The following is a 24,794-nucleotide window of genomic DNA, read 5'->3' as shown; positions in this document are numbered from 1 at the left end:
TCTCACAACTGAAATTTCAAGTCATAGACCATGTACCCATTCCACGTAGAGGGGGCGATCGGATCCGCATGCTCAAACGTAGGGAATCGTTTTGGATCCATGAACTGCAATCACTGACCCCTAAAGGTCTTAATCGTGACTATGATTTGCTCTCTTTCATGTAATAGGTGAACCATGGCCAGGTCACACACTACATTAGGACACAGAACTAATTTGGACACCTACATGCTTCCTTTATTTATACTCAGATAGACACATATGCATGTTGGAGACTTGTCTGTATTTTGTATATTATGTTAATTTTGTTTTCCTTTATCTCCAGCATCCTTCCTAAACCTCTGCCTCCTCTCCTGCTCCCCTTGGATGCTCCCACTTTGTGACCCGACCTCCTCCTATTGTCTGCTTTTACCAGCAGCAGCAGTGGAACGCATATCTTCTCCGCTGGAACGCAAACAGAGGCACTTCCGCCCACGTGACCAGCACCTGACCACGGACCCTATGACGCACACGTCGCGTCACTTCCGGTTTCGGGTCTCCTCTCGTACGCACACGCCTGCGGCGATTCTCACCACTTCTCCCTCTCCTATATAAATACTAGGGGTATACCTTGGGGATCTCCTCCCCTCCTGACTAGCGGTGGATTCCGCGTCTCCTGAGGACACTCCACATGACTGAGAACCACAGGTACTTGCTTCCCTCCATAGACTTCTTTCTTGGGGGAAGCTATATACATACCTCCTTCATCATTGTGTCCTTTCTTCTTCTTTAGTCTCCTTTACAAGACTCTCCATACCTCTTGGACATTACAGCTTTACTGTTACAACTTCCATTTCAGGTTTGCTCTAGTTTATATATGTCTTACTTCAACTTCACATGGGTCACTATTAATCCAGTCACCTCTCCCTTACAGCTCCTTAGTGGAAATCGTCCACTCGCATGACCTCTACTCCGGTATGTTACTTTTTCCTCTTTTATCTCTCACGGGACATCCAACCAAACTCCCTCCCAAATCTCTCCCTCCCTCCATGTCATATCTCAAGAAGGTAGATTTATATTTCGGATGAAATAAACGTATCCATGTAAACTTTGTCTTTATATATATACTACTGAAATTTGACCACTTTTTGTATCTAATTTTGTTTTGTTTGTCATTTTACTTTGTAGTACACTGATGAAGGTCCTAAGGGACCGAAACGTCTGATATTTATTTTGTACTCACTTGATTAAAAATACATAATCTTACTTATCTCTCTGAGTGCCGGGTTTTTTGATAGACTTTATTCAGTAGGACTATCAGCTGTGTATCCAACTGCCTTCTGCATAACACAACTGATGGTCCCAACCCCATTTATAAGTCAAGAAATCCCACTTATTAAACCTGACAGGGCACACCTGTGAAGTGAAAACCATTTCCGGTGACTACCTCTTGAAGCTCATCAAGAGAATGCCAAGAGTGTGCAAAGCAGTCATCAAAGCAAAAGGTGGCTACTTTGAGGAACCTAGAATATAAGACATATTTTCAGTTGTTTCACACTTTTTTGTTAAGTATATAATTCCACATGTGTTAATTCATAGTTTTCATGCCTTCAGTGTGAATGTACAATTTTCATAGTCATGAAAATACAGAAAAATCTTTAAATGTGTGTCCAAACTTTTGGTCTGTACTGTATATAGTAACTTACAGATGACGTTCTCTCTGATGGAGTCATTCTCTTTTTCCGTCTTTTCCATCTGGCCAGGACCGACATGACAACTACTTCCAGCCATGACTTGTCTGCACGTTTAACTTCTCACATTTCTATAACCGTCCCATCTATTCCCAACCTGAACAAACTCCTCATCCTGCTGATACCCCAATGCTGAGCCGCTGCTGCCATATGTGTCCCTATTACTGCACCTGCTGTTTGGAACAAAAGCAGTGCTTGTCTTACTGCCCCACATAGTAATGCCCACCACTGTGACACTTACATAGTAATAATGCCCCATTTGTGCCCTCAAGATGGTAAAATTGCCCCTAGAAAATATTAACATTTAATAATGTCCACTGAGTCCCCCAATGTACAGCTCCTCTATACACGGTATGGTGGGCCCACAGCTCCCTCATACAGAGTTTGATATCCCCACAGTTCCACTATACACAGTATGATGGGCCCAGAGCTCCCCTATACACATTATGATGGTCCCACAGCTTCCTTATAGAGAGTATGATGTGTCCACAGCTTCCTTATACACAGTATGATGGGCCCACAGCTGCCCTATACACAGTATAGTGGGCCATAGCTCCATTATAGAGAACATAATGTCCCCACAGCTCCACTATATGCAGTATGATGGGCTCATAACTCCTCTATACACAGAATTATGGGCCAGCAACTCCTCTATACACAGTATGGTGGGCCCACAGCTCCCCTATACACAGTATGGTGGACCCACAGCTCCGCTATACACACTATGATACCTCCATAGCTCCCCTATGCATAGTATTATGTCCCAATGCTCCCCCAAAACACAGTATAATGACCCCCAGAGTATCAATCGCACTGTATAATTGCCCCAACACTGTATAATGGTCTCCACAGTAGTCCCAACACTAACCCTCAAACTGTATAATGGCCTCCACATTAGCTTCCACACTGTATAATGGCCCCCACAGTAGGTCCCAAACTGTATAATGGCCTTAACATTATCTTCCATGCTGTATATTGGCCCCTACACTTTGAGGACCCCCACAGATGTCCCTACAATGTATGAGATCCCTCCACAGTGTATAATGGCTCACACATTAGCCTACAAATTGTATAATGGGCACCGCATTAGCTCCCAAACTGTATAATGGCCCCCACATTAGCCCCCAAACTGTATAATAACCCCCACTTTAGCCCATAAACTGTATAAGGGTCACCACATTATCTCCCAAATTATATAATGGCCACTGCACTAACCCAGAACTGTATAAGGGCCCCCATATTAGCCTGAATAATTTCCACTACATTAGCCCCCAAACTGTGAATGGTCACCGCATTAACTCCCAATCTGCAAAATGGCCCCCACATTAGCCCCCAAACTATAGAATGGCTACCGCGTTAGCCCCCAAAATGTATAATGGCCCCCACACATTACAAAGGCGCCAACATTAGTCCGTATAATGTATGAGGGCCCCACCACACTGTTTCAGGGTCCCCCACAGTAACCTCCACATTGTATGAGGGTCCCCCATTGCATACGAAGCCCCCCACAAGTTTTAATTTAAATAAAAATCTTCATTTACTCACCTAATCCAGGATCCTGATGAGTCCACCGGCAAGGCCTGGGCAGGGCAAAGTGCTGTAATTGCACCAACATATGCACAGGGTCCCTACGCGGCGCAATGTCACTGCGCCGGGACTTTGATGTTTTGTGCGTGTCAGCGCCTCGGCTGTTCTATAGACCATAGGCTTAAAGCTACCTGTGGTCTACACAAAGAAGAGCAATAGTGCAGGGAGATCATGTGATAGTGCAGGGAGATCATGCGTGCTGCGCACGCCAATACAGTTAAGTCTAGCGTAGCTCTGGGTAGGCCATTCAGAACCAGGGGCATCCGCCCCTCTGCCTCCCAGTAGCTATGCTACTGACTCAGCCTCTAACAGGACTCACCGGTCCCATTACTAGATATGAGTGAGTCGCTTCAAAGAAAATATAATTCACCTCAAATTTTACAAACTAATTAGATTTGCAAGAAGCTGAATTTTTATGCTATTTAATTATTGAAAAACCGGTAAAATTGCAGTCAGATGGCCTTCATTTTGCTAAATTATAAAGGGCAAGGAAAAGAGGTTATTAAGCTGTTGCTGCAGACGTTGTCCTTCGCTGGCTCCCTCCAGCTCTTGTCTCTTATGGTCTTTCTTTACCCTGTACTGCTGGTACTTCCTTCGCTAAGTAAGCTTCAATGATTTTATGATGATAGGACTTAAAAATATGCATCGCATGAGACCCTCACAGAACTGGAAGCAAAAACTGAAACCTTAGCGAGCCAACAGAGGAGGTTGCAGGGAGCGGCAGCAGCAGGACAGGTGAGTGGCAAGGTGAGTATACTATTTATTTCATTTTTCACACCTACATTTAGTTTGTCCTATCACATCTTGGGAGGGGCTATTTATACAACGTGCACCTGCCTTCTTTGCTGGCTATACTTTAAGGTTGATGGGTGTTTGGAGTTCCAGCTCCTTAGCTAGAGATTATCTTGCCTTACTAATCTCAATTGCTTTCCTGCGGTCTGTGTGAGTTATCCTCCCCAGCACCATTTCCTTTCTTCCACATTTGGGGTCTTTGAGGTTTTCACTTAGTCCATTTATTTTTTGGTTCTCTGTATTTTTCCTTGTCCATCCTGTGTGAATGTGTTTAGTTTTTTACCCTGGGTCCTGGTGTCTTCCTGCACGCTCTCTTTTCCCTTTGTAAGATTTGTGTGCGGCCTCCCCTCTGGTCCTTCAGGAGGTACGAGAAACCCCTCAACTGGCTTCTAAGGAGCCAGGTCCAAGGAGGTGTTTTTAGTTGTGCGGCTAATGACTTGTCTAGTCTGTACAAGAACCAGTTGGGCATAGGTGCGGCATCTTCCTTTATTAGTCCTTTCCTTCCTTCATTATTCTGTGTGAGTGTGCAAACATGTTCATATAACAATGATGGTTAAAACCAGTGAGCTATCTCAAGACCTTTGCAACCTTATTGTTGAAAAACATACCGATGGCATTGGTTACAGAAGTATTTCTAATGTGCTGAAAGTTCCAGTGAGCACTGTGGGGGCCATAATCCAGAAGTGGAAAGAAGATAATTTCACCATAAATCAGCCATAACCAGGAGCTCTCTGCAAAACTTCAGACAGAGGAGTGAAAAGAATTGTCCAACAATTGTTAAACAGCCAAGGACCAACTGTGGAGAGCTACAATTGTTTCAAAGAAAACTATAAGTAATCCACTCAACCTCCATGGTCTGTATGCATGCTCATCACGCAAGACTACATTTCTGAACAAAAAGCATGTTCAAGCGCATTTAAAGTTTGCTCAACATTTAGACAATTCTGTGAAATACTGGGAGAATATAGTCTGGTCAAATGAGTCCAAAATTTAACTCTTTGTATGCCATAATACACACCATGTTTCAAGGCCAAAAGGCACCAAATAACACCATACCAACAGTGAAGTTTGGAGGTGGGAACATCATGGTGTGGGGCTGTTTTTCAGCATACGGCACTTGCAAACTTAATTTCATTGAAGGTAGGATGAATGAACAAATGTAACAAGACATTCTTGATAAGAATCTGCTGATGTCTACTGATGAAGCTGAAGATGAAAGGTGTGTGAACATTTCAGCAAGACAATGATCCCAAACACAAATCCAAGGAAATTCTCAATTGGTTTCGGAGAAAGAAATTAAAGCTGCTAGAATGGCCCAGCCAATCACCTCACTTGAATCCAATAGAAAATTTATGGAAGGAACTAAAGCTCAGAGTTCATAGAAGGAGCCCACGGGACCTTCAGGATTTGAAGAGTGTTTGTGTGGAAGAATGGGCCAAAATTACACCTGAGCAATGCATGCAACTAGTTTCTCCATACAGGGGGCATCTTGAAGCTGTCATCACCAACAAAGGTTTTTGTATGAATTATTAAATAAATTTCAGTAACAGTATTAAAAATTTTTCTTGTCATTTCTCATTATTACACATAACAATTTATGGACGTCTATTGTTTGATTTCTTTGCCTGTGTGGATCTGTTGCTACTAGTGTTGAGCGAGCACTAAAATGCTCGGGTGCTCGAAGCTCGGGCCGAGCTCGCCGTGATACTCGGGTGCTCGACCCGAGCAACGAGCCCAATGTTAGTCTATGGGAGACTCGAGCATTTTTGCGGTGGCACCCCCGGCAGTCTTTTAAAAGCCTAACAAGTGCCCAAAACGATAGTGACAGTGCTCAAATGACATGGGGACAGCATGGGGATCGCCCCAGGAAGCATTTCTGACCCCCAGGTCACTGCTGTCAACAACGTGGTCAGAGGTATTAAGCCACTTTTACAGGCTCACAATAAAATGTTCAAAAACGAAAGTGAAACTTTTTTCCTGTGAAATATGTTAAGGAACATCCTTTCCAGGGAAAAGACTTGTGTATAAGTTAAAATAAATGACCAAAAACAAAAATACTCCTCCACACCTTCAGCTATGTTCATAAGTAGCATTTTTATGCGTTTTTGCACTTTTGTATTGCTTTCAACTATGACAAATGCATTCACCGTGAAATCTCATTTTAACATTTTACAACCTTATCTGGCCATGTGCTGTGTGACACATGCATAAAGTGCTGAAAAGACAAGGGAACAGCATGGGGAAGACCCCTGGAAGCATCTCTGACTCCCAGGTCACTGTCTAAAAGTGTGCGCATCATAAGTGATCCTTACCGCATCAGAAGATGCAGACTTGCAACTATCCCCATGCAAGTTCTAGTCCCAGGGCAGTGTTCAATTGTACCTCCCCCATTCCTTGCAATACAAGCTCAAGTATGCAGCCTGCCACCCACCCACCCCCAGGCTGCAATACCATACTGCTTGCTTGCTTGAACTTGAAATTGGGCCTTTTAGGCATGTGCAGGCGGAATCTGGCCACCACGTCATGGCTGTGTTGGCGGCCTGGAATCCATACTCAGTCCCCAGCCGCCCGGCGGCCGGATGTCCATACTCGGTCCCCAGCCGCCCCGCGGCCGGGTGTCCACACACGGTCCCCAGCCGCCTGGGGACAGCCGGGTGTCCATAAACGGTCCCCAGCCGCCCCTATTTCTCCTTGGAACATCCCCCCACACACTTTTCTTAGCCAGGCCTGCTTTAGGCAGCATTGGACGAGCCCACCAGAGAACCAGACTCCTCCAGTGGGCCCTGACTTCTCCATCGGTGGAGTTGAGAGTGCCAAGGTTAGGAGCATGATGATGATGACAGAAGTTAGCATCTGCTATGTTTTCTTTTAATGCAAGTGTAAGTGTGCAGCCTGCCACCCACCCACCCCCAGACTGCAATTCCATACTGATAGCTTGCACTTGAAATGGGGCCTTTTAGTTTGTAGGAGGCCGAAGCTGGCCACTACCTCATGGCTGCTTCGGCAGCGAGCTATCCATACTCAGTCCCCAGCCGCCCATATTTGTCCTGGTGTGCCTTATACATAAGATTAAGCGCGTATACCAAAACATTACCTGTGCCCTCCCCAGTGCATTTAGTGGGAAGGAGAGCCTATTCCGCTGTAGTGTGTGCATGCCAAACCCCTGTTCATGGTACATGCGAAGATGCCTCCCACCTTGCACCTGTCGTTGCAGACTTGCAACTATCCCCATTCAAGTCCTTGTCCCAGGGCAGTGTTCAATTGTACCTCTCCCATTCCTTGCAATGCAAGCGCAAGTATGCAGCCTGCCACCCACCCACCCCCAGGCTGCAATACCATGCTGCTTGCTTGCTTGCACTTTAAATTGGGGATTTTAGGCATGTGGAGGCGGAATCTGGCCACCACGCCATGGCTGTGTCGGCGGCCTGGTATCCATACTCAATCCCCAGCCGCCTGGTGGCCGGGTGTCCCCGCTTGCTCCCCAGCCTCCAGGGGGTGGCCGGGTGTCCATACTCGGTCCCCAGCCACCCCTATTTGTCCCGGTAACCTTTCCCACACTTTTCTTAGCCTGGCCTGCTTTAGGGCAGCATTGGCCGAGCCCACCGGACTATCAGACTCCTCCGGTGGGCCCTGGCTTCTCCATCAGGGGAGTTGAGAGTGCCAAGGTGAGGAGCATGATGAGGATGATAGAAGTTAGCATCTGCTTTGTTTTGTTGTAATGCAAGTGCATGTATGTAGTAGCGGCTAGGCTGAGGTGGTCAGCGTTTTGGCGCATATCCTACCTCCTCCGAGGATTGCTGGATGTTTTCCTGCTACTATCCAAGTTCTATGACTCCCGTTAAAACAAAGCTTCAGGTGATAAATGATGGATGAGGTAGTGGCAAAGGAGAAAGAGCAGGAGGAACAGGGACCATTCACATCAATATCAGGCCAGTCAACCAGATATGTCTTGTAGGATATGTTTCTGTAACAAAAGGAGCGGTTCGGCTACACAGTTATAGGGCATACAGTGAGTGCAATGCCTACCAAAAATTTCGAGCCACTCCAATGCCCCTTGGAAATGACATGGAGGTCAGAGGGCGTTAACTAAACCTTTTTTTCCATTTATAGCAACTGGACCTCCCGTGCACTCTTGGCCTAAGCAGTGAATGGAAGGCTTTCCAAAAATTATGAGGAACTGCAATTCCCCTTACAAGATCCATGTGTGGCACCCCAGGGGTCTGGTCACCACAGTAACAGAGATATTACGTCGGAGAGCAAGTGGGAGGTTTCCTGGTCAGGATCCCTTAAACATGCAACATCCTCCTGCCCCAATCCTGGGAGGGGAGAATTCTGCCCTTATAAACTGGATCTGGGGCGGGGTTGAGTGAGTCAGAGAACAGTCAGAGTCAGAGTGAGAGCAAGGGAAAGTAACAGCAAGGAGCTCTGTAGGAGCTAGGAGCTAAAGACCAGGGGCTGGAAGCTGAGCAGAGCTCGCCCTGGCAGAAGACAATAGGAACCAGACACAGGAGTCCGAAGCTGTGAGGACTTATATATCCAGCAGCAGAAACCAGCCGGCAGGGGATTTCAGGTCCTCTGGCCATAGAAGCCCAGAGGCTCAGTCACAAGCAAGGGACCAGCACCGCCGTCGTGGAGCGGAGGCTAACAGAAGGCCCCAAGTCACCAGCCATACGGGTGAGAACTACACGGTACACTCAGGGACGTGAGCTACTTCTACCCGCTTACAGCAAGGTAGCCAGGAAGAGTGCAGACAGACGGGGAGGCCTACAACTCCACCTGGCCAGGGGAACTCCTGCTTGCTCACAGACTGACCAGGCCTCTTATGCTAGCCAGTACTCCTGGGAGGGTCTACCTTATAATCATCAATAAAGACCCTGAACTGCACTGCAAAGACTCTGAGTCATTCCTGCTGCACTCTTGCACCATCACCCCCATCATCCACACTCACTGCCCTGAGGCTATACTCCTCCCGAGGGGAGTTATCCCATTCTATGCTGCGCACACAACACCAGCCTCAGCGGTCTTCCGCGCAGCGGTGGTACTCCCTGACCGCAATCCAAGGGTGGCGCAGTCGGACAATTAATCTCAAAACCAAAGAAAGACTGCCACTGGTTTGACCAGTCACCGCCACGGAGACTACAGACCCCAGAGACCCGGCACCGGGAATCCCACACACGTGTACACACGGCCCAGGGGGCGCGTCACATGCAGTACAGCATATTACAAACATAAGTCCCATTATTGGGGAGTGGGTGTCCCATAGTATTTGCTTATGCTTTCCCAGCAAAAGCTGCCAAAAATTAGGACGGAGCAACTTGCAATGCCCCTTACAAGAGCCATGCAGTACAGCATATTACAAACATAAGTCCCATTATTGGGGAGTGGGTGTCCCATAGTATTTGCTTATGCTTTCCCAGCAAAAGCTGCCAAAAATTAGGATGGAGCAACTTGCAATGCCCCTTACAAGAGCCATGCAGTACAGCATATTACAAACATAAGTCCCATTATTGGGGAGTGGGTGTCCCATGGTATTTGCTTATGCTTTCCCAGCAAAAGCTGCCAAAAATTAGGACGGAGCAACTTGCAATGCCCCTTACAAGAGCCATGCAGTACAGAATATTACAAACATAAGTCCCATTATTGGGGAGTGGGTGTCCCATGGTATTTGCTTATGCCTTGCAAGCAAAAGCTGCCAAAAATAAGGACGGAGGAACTTGCAATGCTGGCACCCTGGTGGTATAGTGGTGGTGGAGGCTGAGGATAAGGAGAAGAAGATTAAACAGCCGAAACGAGGAAGCGTATACCCATGTGTGGGTGTGAAGCGGTGCATGTGAATACACCTCCCGAAATAACACAGTGGATTTGACTTTATGTTACTCTAATGTCATTTAGTGGTGATGAGAAGTCTGGCCCAATCCAGCCCTTGTTCATTTTGATAAGGGTCAGCTTGTCAGCATTGTCAGTTGACAGGCGAGTGCGCTTATCAGTTATAATTCCCCCAGCGGCACTAAAAACACGCTCCGATAACACGCTAGCGGCAGGGCAGGCCAGGACCTCCAAGGCGTACAGAGCGAGTTCATTCCAAGTGTCCAGCTTGGATACCCAATAATTAAAAGGCACAGAGGAATCACGGAGGATGCTCGTACGATCGGCAAGGTACTCCCTCACCATCTTTTGAAACTTTCCACTCCTTGTGAGAGTACCCCGCGCCTCAGGGCCTGTAAGCTGGGCGGGTGTCAGAAAACTGTCCCAGAACGTTGACAGTGTTCCCCTGCCTCTGCTGGATTGGAGTTGCATCTCTCTCGCCTGTACGCCTTGGTTGGGCAACGAACTGTGACCTCTGCCGCTAGCGTGTTCAGATGGGAATTTTTTTAAGAGTTCTGCAGCAAGGGCCTTCTGGTATTGCCCCATTTTTGTAGACCTCTCCACCTCAGGAATAAGAGAGTGAAAGTTCTCCTTGTAGCAGGGGTCTACAAGTGTCACCAACCAGTAATGACTGTCACCCAACATTTTGACAACGCGAGGGTCACGGTTAAGGCAGCGTAACATAAAGTCATCCATGCGTGCCAGACTGGTAACGGGCAAGATTTCCGTGTCCTCACCAAGATGACGACTGACCATGCTCTCCTCCTCCTCCTCCTCTTCCTCCTCCCCCCTGTCCTCAGGCCACCCACGCTGAACCGACGGTATGACACTTGTACAGGTACTACCGTCTACAACGCATGATAGCAGCTCCTGTTCTTCCTCCTCCTCCTCCTCCTCCTCCTCCTCTCCCTCATTGTCCCCCAATGCACGTCGGGATGAGATGAGGCTGGGCTGTGGGTAATCGCCCGCTACGGCTTCTTGATCCATCTCATCATACTCTGGCTGCAATGCCTCCTCTTTTATTCTCTGCAGAGAGCGTTGCAAAAGACAGACAAGTGGGATGCTGACACTAATGATGGCGTCATCGCCACTCACCATCTTGGTGGCCTCCTCAAAGTTTGTCAGGATGGTACATATGTCAGACATCCAGGTCCACTCCTGAGGTCTTATGTGTGGAGTCTGACCTGAATATCGACGGCCTTGTTGCAGCTGGTACTCCACAACTGCTCTCTTCTGCTCACAAATCCTTTGCAACATGTGGAGGGTAGAGTTCCAACGTATGGGGACATCACACACCAGTCGGTGTGCCGGAAGCTGCAAACGCTGCTGCAACACAGCAAGGGCGGCGGAAGCTGTAGCCGACTTGCGAAAATGAGCTGACAGGCGGCGTACATTCACGAGCAGATCTGGCAACTCGGGGTACGATTTAAGAAACCGCTGAACCAAGAGGTTAAGCACATGAGCCAGGCATGGTACGTGTGTGATCTCACCTCGCCTCAGAGCCGCCACCAGGTTACGGCCATTGTCACACACGACCATGCCGGGATGTAGGTTCAGCGGTCTCAGCCACAGATCTGCCTGCTCTTTCACAGCTGTCCACAACTCACAAGCAGTGTGAGGTTTATCACCTAAGCTTATGAGTTTCAGCACAGCCTGTTGCCGCTTGGCGGAGGCAGTACTGCAATGCTTCCAGCTTGTAACTGATGTGGTGATATCTGAGATGGAGGCTGAACATGAGGAGGAGGAGGAGGATGCGCAGGAGCTGTACACTGTGGGGGCTAACTCTGACTGACATAGTGCCCGCAATCCTCGGTGTGGGGAGGATGTGTTCCGTCCCAAGGTCCGACTGGGTCCCGGCTTCCACTATGTTTACCTAGTGTGCCGTCAGAGAGATGTACCGTCCCTGGCCACAAGCACTTGTCCACGTGTCCGTTGTCAGGTGGACTCTCCCAGTAACTGCGTTGTTGAGGGCACGGCAGATGCTTTAGGACACGTGCTTGTGTAGTGCGGGGATGGCACACCGGGCAAAATAGTGTTGGCTGGGGACCGAGTACCGAGGGACGGCCACCGCCATAAGATTGCGGAAGGATTCCGTCTCCACCAGCCTAAAAGGCAGCATTTCTAATGCAAGCAGTCGTGAAATGTGCGAATTTAGGACTGTAGCCTGTGGGGCGTTAGCTGCGAATTTCCGCTTTCGTTCAAAGGTCTGGGATATGGACAATTGAACGCTGCGGTGGGACGTGGACGTGGACGTTGATGCTGTTTCTTGAGAAACTGCCATAACAAGTGAAGACTGAGAGGTGGGGGCATCTTTACATGCAGTATGGACAGGGGATTGCCTTGCACACACAACAGGGGGTTCTATTGCACGCACAACAGTGGAAGAAGCAGTGGTGACACCCGCTGACACTGGTCGTGGACCCTGGGTTTCGCCCCACAAAGTCGGGTGCTTTGCTGCCATGTGCCTGATCATGCTGGTGGTGGTCAGGCTGGTAGTTTTGTCACCCCTGCTGATGCTGGCATGGCAGGTGGAACATATGGCCTTTTTGGGGCTATCAGCAGAGTCTTTAAAAAAATTCCAGACTCTGGAAGTCCTACCGCTTGTACTGGCAACGTCCCTCGTGTTGGTGTTACGGGGAACGGTTGCCTGCCTTCTGTCTGCGGCCACCACACTGCTTCTTCCTGCCTGTTGGGGTACTCTGCCTCCCTCCCCCTGTGTGCTGCTGGCCTCACTCTGCATGTCCTCCTTCCACGTTGGATCAGTTACTAGATCATCCACCACCTCCTCCTCTTCCACTTGCGCACCACGATCCTCCTCCTCACTTCCTGGCAATTGTGTCTCGTCATCGTCCACCTCTTGTGACAGATTGCCAACATCGACTTCCTGTGGCCGTGGCTGTTCAAATATTTGGGCATCGCAACATGGGATCTCCTCTTCCACCACTTCAAGCGTATCAGGCGAGGGGCCCAAATATGGAAATGGACCAGTGAACAGCTCTTCAGAGTGTCCAAGTGTGGGATCACTTGCTGTCTGACGACAGTCGGCATGGTGGGAGGAAGGAGCATCAGGGTGAGGAGGAGTATGCGGTCGAGACTCACGGCTACTAAGAGTTGACCGTGTGGAAGACAGACCGGAGGTGGTGGTGCCCAGGTAACTGGAAGTATTATCTGCTATCCAATTAATAACCTGTTCACACTGATCAGTTCTCAATACTGGTGTTGTTCTGTGCTTCCCTAGTAATTCGGTCAAGAAGTGGGAGCGAGAAGATGTGGCTGTTGGTTGTGGCACATTTTCACCTTGGCCACGGCCCCGTCCTCTGCACGAACCATCACCAGAACGTCCACTTCCACGTCCCTTGCCACGCGCCTTGCCCATTGTAAATGACGTAAAATAGCTTACACTTGCACTATCAATGGAAAAAGGGTAATAAAGAGTAGATTAGAACCGTGGAAGAGGAAAACTACAGTTATTGTTTACTGGGGTATACCACACTATTTTAAATAGACATATTTGCGGCTGAACAGTGAGCGACACACTCAAACTGCTTTTTTTTTAAATACCAAAGGCCCAAAACTGGATAGTACAGCGATTTGACCCGTGGAACTGCGAAACCACACTGGGATGTCGGGCCTACACAAGACTATTTTCAACAGATATATTTTTGTGTCACAACAGTCAGGAGACACTACTGTTTTTCTTTACGGAAAAAACTACCAAAAGCTGAATAATAGAGATTTTTTACCATGGGATGGCAAAACCACAGTTATTGTTTACTGGGGTATACCACACTTTTTTAAATAGAGATATATGCGGCTGAACAGTGAGCGACACACTCAAACTGCTTTTTTTTTAGATACCAAAGGCCAAAAACTGGATAGTACAGCGATTTGACCCGTGGAACTGCGAAACCACACTGGGATGTCGGGCCTACACAAGACTATTTTCAACAGATATATTTTTGTGTCACAACAGTCAGGAGACACTACTGTTTTACTTTACGGAAAAAACTACCAAAACCTGAATAATAGAGATTTTTTACCGTGGGATGGCAAAACCACAGTTATTGTTTACTGGGGTATACCACACTTTTTTAAATAGAGATATTTGCGGCTGAACAGTGAGCGACACACTCAAACTGCATTTTTTTAGATACCAAAGGCCCAAAACTGGATAGTACAGCGATTTGACCCGTGGAACTGCAAAACCACACTGGGATGTCGGGCCTACACAAGACTATTTTCAACAGATATATTTTTGTGTCACAACAGTCAGGAGACACTACTGTTTTTCTTTACGGAAAAAACTACCAAAACCTGAATAATAGAGATTTTTTACCGTGGGATGGCAAAACCACAGTTATTGTTTACTGGGGTATACCACACTTTTTTAAATAGAGATATTTGCGGCTGAACAGTGAGCGACACACTCAAACTGCTTTTTTTTTACATACCAAAGGCCCAAAACTGGATAGTACAGCGATTTGACCCGTGGAACTGCAAAACCACACTGGGATGTCGGGCCTACACAAGACTATTTTCAACAGATATATTTTTGTGTCACAACAGTCAGGAGACACTATTGTTTTTCTTTACGGAAAAAACTACCAAAAGCTGAATAATAGAGATTTTTTACCGTGGGATGGCAAAACCACAGTTATTGTTTACTGGGGTATACCACACTTTTTTAAATAGAGATATTTGCGGCTGAACAGTGAGCGACACACTCAAACTGCTTTTTTTTTACATACCAAAGGCCCAAAACTGGATAGTACAGCGATTTGACCCGTGGAACTGCAAAACCACACTGGGATGTCGGGCCTACACAAGACTATTTTCAACAGATATATTTTTGTGTCACAACAGTCAGGAGACACTATTGTTTTTCTTTACGGAAAAAACTACCAAAAGCTGAATAATAGAGATTTTTTACCGTGGGATGGCAAAACCACAGTTATTGTTTACTGGGGTATACCACACTTTTTTAAATAGAGATATTTGCAGCTGAACAGTGAGTGACACACTCAAACTGCTTTTTCTTTAGATACCAAAGGCCCAAAACTGGATAGTACAGCGATTTGACCCGTGGAACTGCGAAACCACACTGGGATGTCGGGCCTACACAAGACTATTTTCAACAGATATATTTTTGTGTCACAACAGTCAGGAGACACTACTGTTTTTCTTTACGGAAAAAACTACCAAAAGCTGAATAATAGAGATTTTTTACCGTGGGATGGCAAAACCACAGTTATTGTTTACTGGGGTATACCACACTTTTTTAAATAGAGATATTTGCAGCTGAACAGTGAGCGACACACTCAAACTGTTTTTTTTTTTAGATACAAATGGCCCAAAATGGATAATACAGAGGTTTGAACCGTGGAAGTGCAAAACAACACTTCTGTTTCTCTAGCCTACACCAGACTATTTTCAACAGTTATATTTGTGTCTGAAAAATCAGAGACACGCTTTTTTTTGGGGGGGGGGGACACCAAAAGGTTAATAAGACGGGTATTTGTACAGTGTGAAGGAGGAAAAAAAAAGGAGGATTTAGATGAAAAAAAAAGGATTTTTCCTGGCCCCCGACACCTGGTGCTAAGTCCAGCAATTTCAGCAACAGCAGCACACAGGACTGTAATGCAGCGTTTGCTGGTATATCCACTGTGTCTCCTATACCGCCTGCCTGCCTGGTATCTGGGATGGATATTAGTCCTGAAAAGGACTGTTTGTTTGTTCTGGCAGCCTTTACAGACCCTACACTAACTATTTCGCAGTTTATATCTCTCCCTAAATCAGCAGCGCTGTCCCTACACTGTCTAATCCGGAGCGACTGTGTCCAAGATGGCGGCGCCCCGTTTTAAATACTTGAGGTGACGCTTTGCGGCCAGCCAATCACTGTAATGCCCACAACCAACATGGCTGCAGCATTACAGTGACTGGCTGGCAATCCCTGCATGTTCATTGGCTCTGTAAAGAGCGCCAAACATGCAGGGCGGAGACCCGAGCTCCCGCCCGAGTAACCCGGAAATGCTCGGTGCTCGCCGAACATCCCGAGTAGCGTGATGCTCGGGCGAGTACCGAGCAGTGTCGAGCATGTTCGCTCAACACTAGTTGCTACCAACATCTGGTGAGAATTTCTAGTATATAAAATACAGATATAGATAGTTACATATTAATATATAGATAGATAGATCTATCATATTACTGAGACCGTGATACACAAATGGCAAGAAGTCTAGCAGGTTTAGATTTCTTGACACTTAAGTGTGACCAATTTGTGGGATGCAACACACTTTTATTATGCTATAAAGTAGAATTGCCAGAGTGTGATGTTCTACTGTTCAACAATTGTCATAGCCAAAGTAGTCATGTAGCCCAAGCCTAAATCTGCACGCTTTAGATTGTTAGCAGCTACAGTTTTTTCAATTTTTTTAATTACTAAAACATAAATACTAAATAAATTGGGCATTGCCATAATCAAACTAACTCGCAGGGTAAACTACTATAAGGGAATGTTCACACAAAACCATAGTGGTAGCATGAAAATTACTGGGTATAACACATTTTTGTCTTGATTTTAAGTGCATTTTAATTGGGTTTTTTTTCACCCATTTATTTGAACTGATGAAAAGCACTGCAAAAGCGTTAAAAGAATTGAGATGCTTCTCTTAGTGAAAACCAAGCAGGGTCAATAATATGAGAGAAAAAAAAATGCAGCGTACGCATGAGATTTCAGAAATCTCATTGATTATGCTGATACTGTAAAATGCTTTTTACGCACCAAGTACAATCTCTTAGCTTTGAACACAACATTAAATAAACCTTTACTAAAGAGTGCATCTGACAAGTGTGTCTCCTCTTCTTGCAAAATGATGTAACTGTATGTCCAGATTGCAGGTGATTTACTGCAATCTGACGTACAGTTACGTCCTAGAGGTGGCACGGGCACAGGAGTTATGCCTAGTCCACATGTAGCAGGAGCCAACTGTTACGCAGAGGATGAGCAGAGGCGTGAAACTGACAGTAGAGATAATGCACTGTAGTACATAATAATAATAATAATTTATGTAGCACCAACATATTCCGCAGCACTTTACAATTAAGCGGAGTACTATAGTGAATTATTAATGTGATCAAAGATTTACAAAATAAAAAAATTATAGATTTTTTTAGAAAAATATTTAGATTTGAGAGTCCTTAGTGGTTGATACCTTTTAATGGCTAAGGCTAATTGCCCACGATGCAGAAATGCTCCGGATTTTTCCTGAGCATTTCTGCATCTCCCAGAAAAAAACGCATGCGGATTTTACATGCGTTTTTCCTGCCAGGGACAACCGTAAGTGAAGCGTTTTGATCATGTGATTTCGCATGCGGGTTGTCAAGCGCTTTCGAAGCGATTTTAGCATCATTTGGAAAGTGCTTGACAACTTGGTCACACTATATAAATCCATGCAACCGGCATGAATTTTATATAGTGTGACCAAGTTAGTTAAAATAAAGAATAAAAATGGTAAAAAAAAAACAAAAAACATATACTCACCTTCCGATGGTCCCCGGTCTCCTTCTCTGATGCGTCCGGTCATCCCGTTGTCTGGCGGTTGTGTAAAAGGACCTGCCATGACGTCATTTAGTCATGTGATGGGTCATGCGACCGCCGACGTCAGCGGTCTCATGACCCGTCACATGACTAAATGACGTCTTGGCAGGTCCCTTTAGACCATCAGGAGCTGCCTTGAAGCAGGACACATCACTAAGGAGACAAGGGGGGCCATCAGAAGGTAAGTATAATGTACATTTTTTATTTTAATTCTTTTTTTTTTACAGGTACTATGGTACCCTGGTCTGGAGGAGAGTCTCCTCTTCTCCAAACCCGGGTACCATCCGCACATTGAATCACTTAATATCCGCATGTGCACATGTAGTCATGCGGATATTAAGCGATTCAATGCAAGTTAATGGCGGTGAAAACGGAGCGATTACGCAAAATAATTGGTAGTGCTGCGGATTTTTCCGCAATGATAATCCACAGCAGAAATTTCTGCAGCATGTGGACAGCACATGTGGATTATCACTGGGGAACATGGCAGACCTTCTACCAAGCGTTTTTTAAGGGTTTCTGCAGCGGAATTGCCACTGCGGAAACTCTTAAAAAATGCATAGTGGGCACACAGGCTAACTGAAAAGAGAGTAACAAGTTGCAAGCTTTCGAAACTACTCAGGTTTCTTCATCAGGCATAGTATAACACAAAATCTGAAGAGTCACATATTTATACACAACAAGACACAGAAATACTGCAATAGATGAGACAAGTGACGTAAAGCAGAGCTATAACTATGGGAGACGGATAAACAGTTGTGGCCGTAAATATTGGAATGGTTCATAGATAAGGATTGCGAAAGTTTTATTACCCTGTGATTAAAGCCTGGTCGGGGCTGTGATGCCCCCACAGGCCTGAAGAGCACATTCCTTAGTTGATGTAGAATGACATAAATCCATGGGACACATTCATTCCTGCTCTGAAGGTGTCAAAGGTCGTCAATCGTTATGAGTTTATATTCCCAAATTTTTTAAGTATATATATATATATATATATATATATATATATATATATATACTTAAAATATATATATATATATATATATATATATATATAAATCCCAGTTTTAAAGCACCACTCCAGCATTTTTTTTTATATTTCATCACTGGAGCGGTGCTTCTTATGTCAGTTCCCTGCCCCTAGTATTATACTTAGCAGTCACCGTCTTCAGCTGTTCCAAGCACTGCTCCGGTCATGCGCTGCTATCTTGAGTACATAACTTCTGACTGGTCGGAAGTCAGAGGTAATGGTCACAAGTTCTCAATGTAAGTCTATGAGAGCCTCGTTCTGGCCTAGTTCTGGTGCTCATAAACTTATATTGAGAAGTGACCTCCGGGTCTCCCAGCAAACACTGAAGCAATCCGGCAGGTCACAACCTGCAGAAGATGACCGGAGTGGTGCTGAAAGCAAATGAAGACGGTGGCTGGTGAGTATAGCACTAGGAAGAGTGAACTTAGATTTGATGCACCACTAGGCTCTGCAATAAAAAAAAATTGCTGGAGTGGTGTTTTAATAATCAAAAATTATAATTGAAAAAAATAAATAAATAAAAATTCTCCCACAAAAACAACACTTATTTGATATTGCCGTGTTCGTAACAACTAACTTGTAGTATAAACCTCTATTATTATTTATTGCCCACGGTGAATAAAAACCACTGCTAGAATTGCTATTTCTGTACATTTCATCCCACAAAAAGATTAAATAAAATTGATCAAACAATCGTATGTTTCCCAAAGTGGTACCAATAAATCTACAGTTTGTTCCACACAAAAAAGCCCTCATATATAGTAGCTCTATACCCAGAAAAATAGAAAAGTTAGGTCCCTTACAATATGACGATCCAAATAAAAGATTTTTTTTTAAAAAGTTATTTTTATGTGTAAAAGTAGTAAAACAAACAAAAAATATATATGAATTGGGTATTACCATAATTACATAGACATGCAAAATAGATTTAACATTTTAATTATACTGCAAGGTAAATTCCATAAAAATTAAAATTAAAAAAACAATTTAAAATTTATTGTTTTTGTTCATGCCACCAACCAAAAAATGAATTAAAAAGTTATCAAAAAGTCCTATGTAACTTTAACTTGTATCAGTAAACACTACAACTTAACCAGAAAAAAACAAGCCCTCATACAACTTCATCTGCTAAAAAATAAAAAGTTATGGAAATCAGAATATATATACACTGCTCGCCCTGGCAACAGAGAGGTGGAGGAGTGGGTCTTCTCCTTTCTAACAACTGCACCTTAACCCAATCTCACCTCTACCCTCCCTTATTCTCCCTTCTTTTGAAGTCCACTCTGTCCGCATCTACTCTCCCTCCAACCTCCAAGTGGCCATTAAAAAACCAACCTCCAGGCCCGGTCACTGCATTTATTGACCAATTCTCCACCTGGCTTCTTCACTTTCTCTCTGCTGACATTCCCATCATCATCATGGGCAACTTCAACATCCCCATTGACACCCACCAGTCAGCAGCCTCCAAACTCCTGTCACTTACTTCATCTTTTGGACTTAGTGGTCCTCGTCAGCCACCCCCACAGACGGACATACATTAGACCTTATCTTCACCCGTCTCTGCTCCCTATCTAACTTCACAACCTCCCCTCTCCCCCTATCTGACCAACATCTACTCACTTTCTCATCCCTGTCCTCCTCTCCTGTCACCTATGTCCAGCAACTAGCACATCACCGCAGAAACCTTGCACATCTAGACACTCACACACTCTCTGACTCTATTCTACCACTGACATCCATATCTTTACTTCATGACACAGACAGAACCACTGCCTTCTACAATGCCCCTCTCGCATTAGCTATTGATGCAGTCGCCCCCCTCGTGCGACAAATCAATAGACAACCTTGGCACAATAACCTCACCTAAAAGCTTCAACAAATTCCAGGGTTGCAGAGCGGCATTGGAAGAAAACACATTCACATGATGACTTCACTGCATTTAAACAAGCAACACTCACTTTCAAATCAGCCCTCACCTATTCTAAACAAGCTTACTTCACAACTCTTGTATCTTCCTTATCCTACAATCCCAAACAGTTATTCAACACTTTTAACTCCCTCCTCCGCCCTCCACTGCCCCCTCTGACCCTCCTCATCTCTGCTGAGGACTTTGCCACACACTTCAAAAATAAGATTGACCAAACAAGGCAAGTCTTTATTGTTCAACTACCACAACCCCTTTGCATACCAGACCAATGCCCTTCCCCTATAACCTCCCTCTCCAAATCACTGAAGGAGAGCTTACTCGCCTCCTCTCCAAATCACACCTCACCACTTGTGCACTCGACCCTATCCCATCCCACCTCCTCCCCAATCTCACTACCACACTTATCCTGGCCCTAACCCACCTGTTCAACCTATCACTAACCTCTGGTACCTTCCATTCTGCTTTCAAACAGGCCACATTTACGCCTATCCTCAAAAAGCCAACCCTTGACCCGACCGCTATGTCAAGCTGTCGCCACATATCGCTGCTCCCATTTGCTTCCAAACTCCTTGAGCAACATGTTCACGCTAAACTTTCCTCCCATCTCTCATCTAACTTGCTCTTCAACAACCTACAATCTGGTTTCCGCCCCCATCGTTCCACTGAAACTGCCCTGACCAAAATTACTAATGACCTACTTACAGCCAAAGTTAAAAAACAATTTTCTATACTCCTCCTTCTAGACCTGTACTCTGGTTTTGACACAGTTGACCACTGCCTCTTACTACAGATCCTCTCTTCCTTTGGCGGCAAAGACCTTGTCCTACCCTGGATCTCCTCATACCTTTCCAACCGCACATTTAGCGTCTCCCATTCCCACACTACCTCCTCATCCTGCCCTATTATATAAATGTTGTTTTTTCACAAAGTGGCAAAACATAGACAAACCTATATAAATTTAGTATTGGTGTAATTGTACCGACCCATAGAATAAAGAAGTCATGGCAATTATACTGAATTGTGAAAGGTTTTAGAAAAATAGATAAAACAAATTGAGAATTACATTTTTTGGGAAATTTTGCCTCCCAAAGAATGTTATAAAAAGTGATCAAAAAGTTGCATTTACCACAAAATGGTATCAATAAAAACTTAAATTTGCCATGTAGATAATTAGCCCTCATGCAGCTCCACTGACAGAGAACTGTATATCTTATGAGTCTCAGAATATGGTGATCCAAAAACAAATAATATTTTTGCAAGTGTGTTTTTATTGTACAAAATAATAAAAAAATAAATAAAACGATAGACATTTCGTATAGCCATATTCATACTTCAACAATTTTTTAGTACAGTATGGCGAATAGTGGAGAATTTAAAACACGAAAAAACAATGGTAGAGCAGGAGAACTACATGGCACGAGACACCTATTCTTCTAGTAGGAATCTACTGTTGATAAAACACTGATTCTATTAAAACTACATCAAGTGACACATCGCTGGAATCAGTGTCTCTGCCCTTACACAATGCTGCAATCAGAATACTTAGCAAAAACCTGCTGACAGATTCTCTTTAAGTGCTTCACAACCCTTGCACTCTGCTCTTCAATGTTGGCACAAGTGGGTTCCTGGATGTAATCTACAGACATCAATCAATGATAAAGAGGAGGAGCTGTGGAGACTTTCCAAGATGAGGTTCTTCAGCCTCAAGAAACACTTTTGAAGCATTTGTAAGAGATGTATTTGCCAGATTCTAAACTTCATATTTGTATTCCTGCTGCGGCTCTCAAACAAGATGTTAGGTTTAAGCCCCTCTACAACTCTCCTACCTAGTGCTGTCATTAAATTTCAAGGGTAAAAACTGCTGAAAGGTCTCATAGGTGGTAATGGAAATTAAGATTTCTTAATACAAATGTCTGCTATTTTGGTTCTTTTTCACAGGGAGAACTACTGTAGAGATTCCCTGGTCACCCATGACCCTATCAACAGTTCACAGGTTGTCCTTTTTCAGAAAAGATTGTCCTTTAAGCCCTGTTAGAAGTAAAAAAAAAAACTTTTCATCCTCCACAAGATCAGTGCTGAGTCTCCGCTACTTCTTGGTTATTGTTTACCGCCCTGACGTTATGTCGACAGCGCTGCAGACAATGAATGAGCTCAGTGGCTCTGCCGATGTAGATGGCACAAGCTGCTCAGAGCTGCTGGGCTCATTGATTGGTTGCTGACAACAGACACCCAGGGGAGCGGAGGGGATGGTGCGCTGGTCCATGGCAGGGTGAAAAAAGTTTTCTGAAAGGGGACAACCTCTTTAACTTCAATTGTCAGTAGTTTTGATAATTTAACTTTCTATACACCAATCATTGTCTCTTGTATCAATCAATCCTTAGTATCCGATATTTTCTTCATCTTATTCTTTTTTTTATAGAAAATATAGTATATTCATCCTACATCTATCCATATATTATAGTATAGTAGGAGAGTTCTCAAAATATTTATTATACTTACAGTTAGGCGATTAAGTCTCCTTGTACCTTCCAAAAGAAACAGAAAGTAAGGTCACTAGTAGTTATGTACTGAGAAAATGCAAACGAATGCGTGTACAGACAGTATAGGTGTGTGCTTCCTTGTAGCTCACAGAATGACCTTTAGCAAACAGTTCTGTGATTTTTCCTAACCATATATGCAAAACAAGGAAATATGAATTGGTATTAAAGGGGTTGTCCCCATTCAGGAATTTACCTGCTGAGTTTACTGCTTGTCAGTTGTGCTATTGACGTGATGTCAGCACCGCATACAATGCCAGATCGGGAGCAGCATCGGAGACTTCATCAGTGGACCTTGTGGTTTATTTCATACTAAACTGCTCACCCAGGGACAAAGATTAACTGAATGGAGACAACACCTTTAGAAATCAAGATCACGCCATAATTAAAGAGGTTGTCCAGTACTTTATGTTATGATCTGCTACAAGAACTAAGGAAAGATAGGAAAACTGTCCCTACAATAGAACTAAGCTGATTCCCTACGATGCAGCGGGCAACCTGTTCCTTGTGAACAGACCCACCTTCGTCCTCAGCTAGTCTGAACGCAGACCTATAGATATAGGTACAAAGCACCTGGCTAGATTAGGAGTCAAAGAAACACTGAAGTCCAGCAAAGCCAGAAGGGCGGAGCTGGAATAAATAGGCAGCAGGTCAAGTGACCACAAAATAGAAAAAAACTAACAGGAGGGTTCTAACAGTACCCCCTCTTCTATGAGGATCCTCCGGATCCTCCAGGCCCAGGCCTATCAGGAAACCTCCTGTGAAACGCTCTTGTAGCGCCCCGAGGGTTCGGTTGCTACAGGGGTATTGCACCTCAACCAGAGGTGTGATATTCCACTCCCAGGTAAGGATGGAGTGTAGACCAGGACTCAGATAGCTGCATACACCACACACACCCCATTTCCGGGGGACAGCTCGACGGTGCTCCCATTGATATATATGCAGGCACAACTGACCATGTCCCTGGCTGGAGTGGGAAGGGGGGAGAGAACCCAGTGATGTAGGAGCAGAAGGAAGGAGCTCATTGGTTGCAGGTCACCTGAGCTCAGACACAGTGAAGCAGATAAAAAGGTGGGGCCATCTTAGGAGGGAGTTCAGTGTTCTGTGAGAAGAGAAGGCAGGGAGCAGAGCTGCTGCATGGGCTCTGCTCCCTGGGCAGACCTAGCACAGAGGCCGGAGCCTGAGAGAAGAGAGAAGAAGGAGAAGGAAGGAAAGAGGACAGAAAGATGAGTAGAAAGGCTCCAGAAGCAAGAAGGCAGAAGGGACCCTAAGAACCCACGAGATAACGGGTGAAGGGTCAGGCAGAATAAGGGTACCGGATTCCCAAGTTGGTGGAGGTAAATTATCCCTCAGCCAAAGACCGGAGGTCGTGATCATCTATTGGTGCGACCCCCTGCTACACCCACTAGGAAGGCACCACATAGGGTCAGGGAAACCGGCGATAGGTTTCACCAAGAGAAGGCCCGAGGCAGCTGGACAGAAGTGTGGTCACTGGTGGGGCACGAGAGGCCGGAAAAAGGACAGAAGGGGGTCCTGTGCCATATTCCTGAATTGCCTGGGGGTTGACCGAGCTCCTCACCTGGTGGACGCAGCACTGCTTGGGCAGTCATTCCCTGCAGAAGTGACTCGGATAACAACTCTGAGTAAAAGACCCTGGACTGCAACACGTTGTCTCTGTGTTTCTTACCGCGCCAGCACTAACGGTACTGGGACGCCCTGCACCACAACCCCC

At 45.2% G+C, this 24,794-nt stretch overlaps 1 protein-coding gene across 4 annotated transcripts in view; it reads right to left on the bottom strand.

Annotated features, from left to right (window-relative positions):
• Positions 1 to 23,376, bottom strand: part of LOC141273619 (uncharacterized) — a 251,595-nt gene extending 228,219 nt beyond the window's left edge. For 3 of the 4 annotated variants that reach the window (XM_073685704.1, XM_073685703.1, XM_073685706.1), the window contains exon 1: positions 23,025 to 23,163. The gene's annotated coding sequence lies outside the window, so the exon portion shown is untranslated. Of the gene's footprint in view, positions 1 to 23,024; positions 23,164 to 23,258 lie in introns of those variants that run through there. The other variant, XM_073685705.1, reaches the window with a different exon arrangement.
• Between the last annotated feature and the right edge of the window lie 1,418 nt (positions 23,377 to 24,794).

Source organism: Phyllobates terribilis, unplaced genomic scaffold (genome assembly GCF_046119375.1).
Source record: "Phyllobates terribilis strain yellow unplaced genomic scaffold, ASM4611937v1 Scaffold_5__5_contigs__length_657084704, whole genome shotgun sequence".
Taxonomy (NCBI): domain Eukaryota; kingdom Metazoa; phylum Chordata; class Amphibia; order Anura; family Dendrobatidae; genus Phyllobates; species Phyllobates terribilis.
The sequence above is the reverse complement of the archived record's forward strand: the minus strand, read 5'-3'. Positions and strand labels throughout refer to the sequence as shown.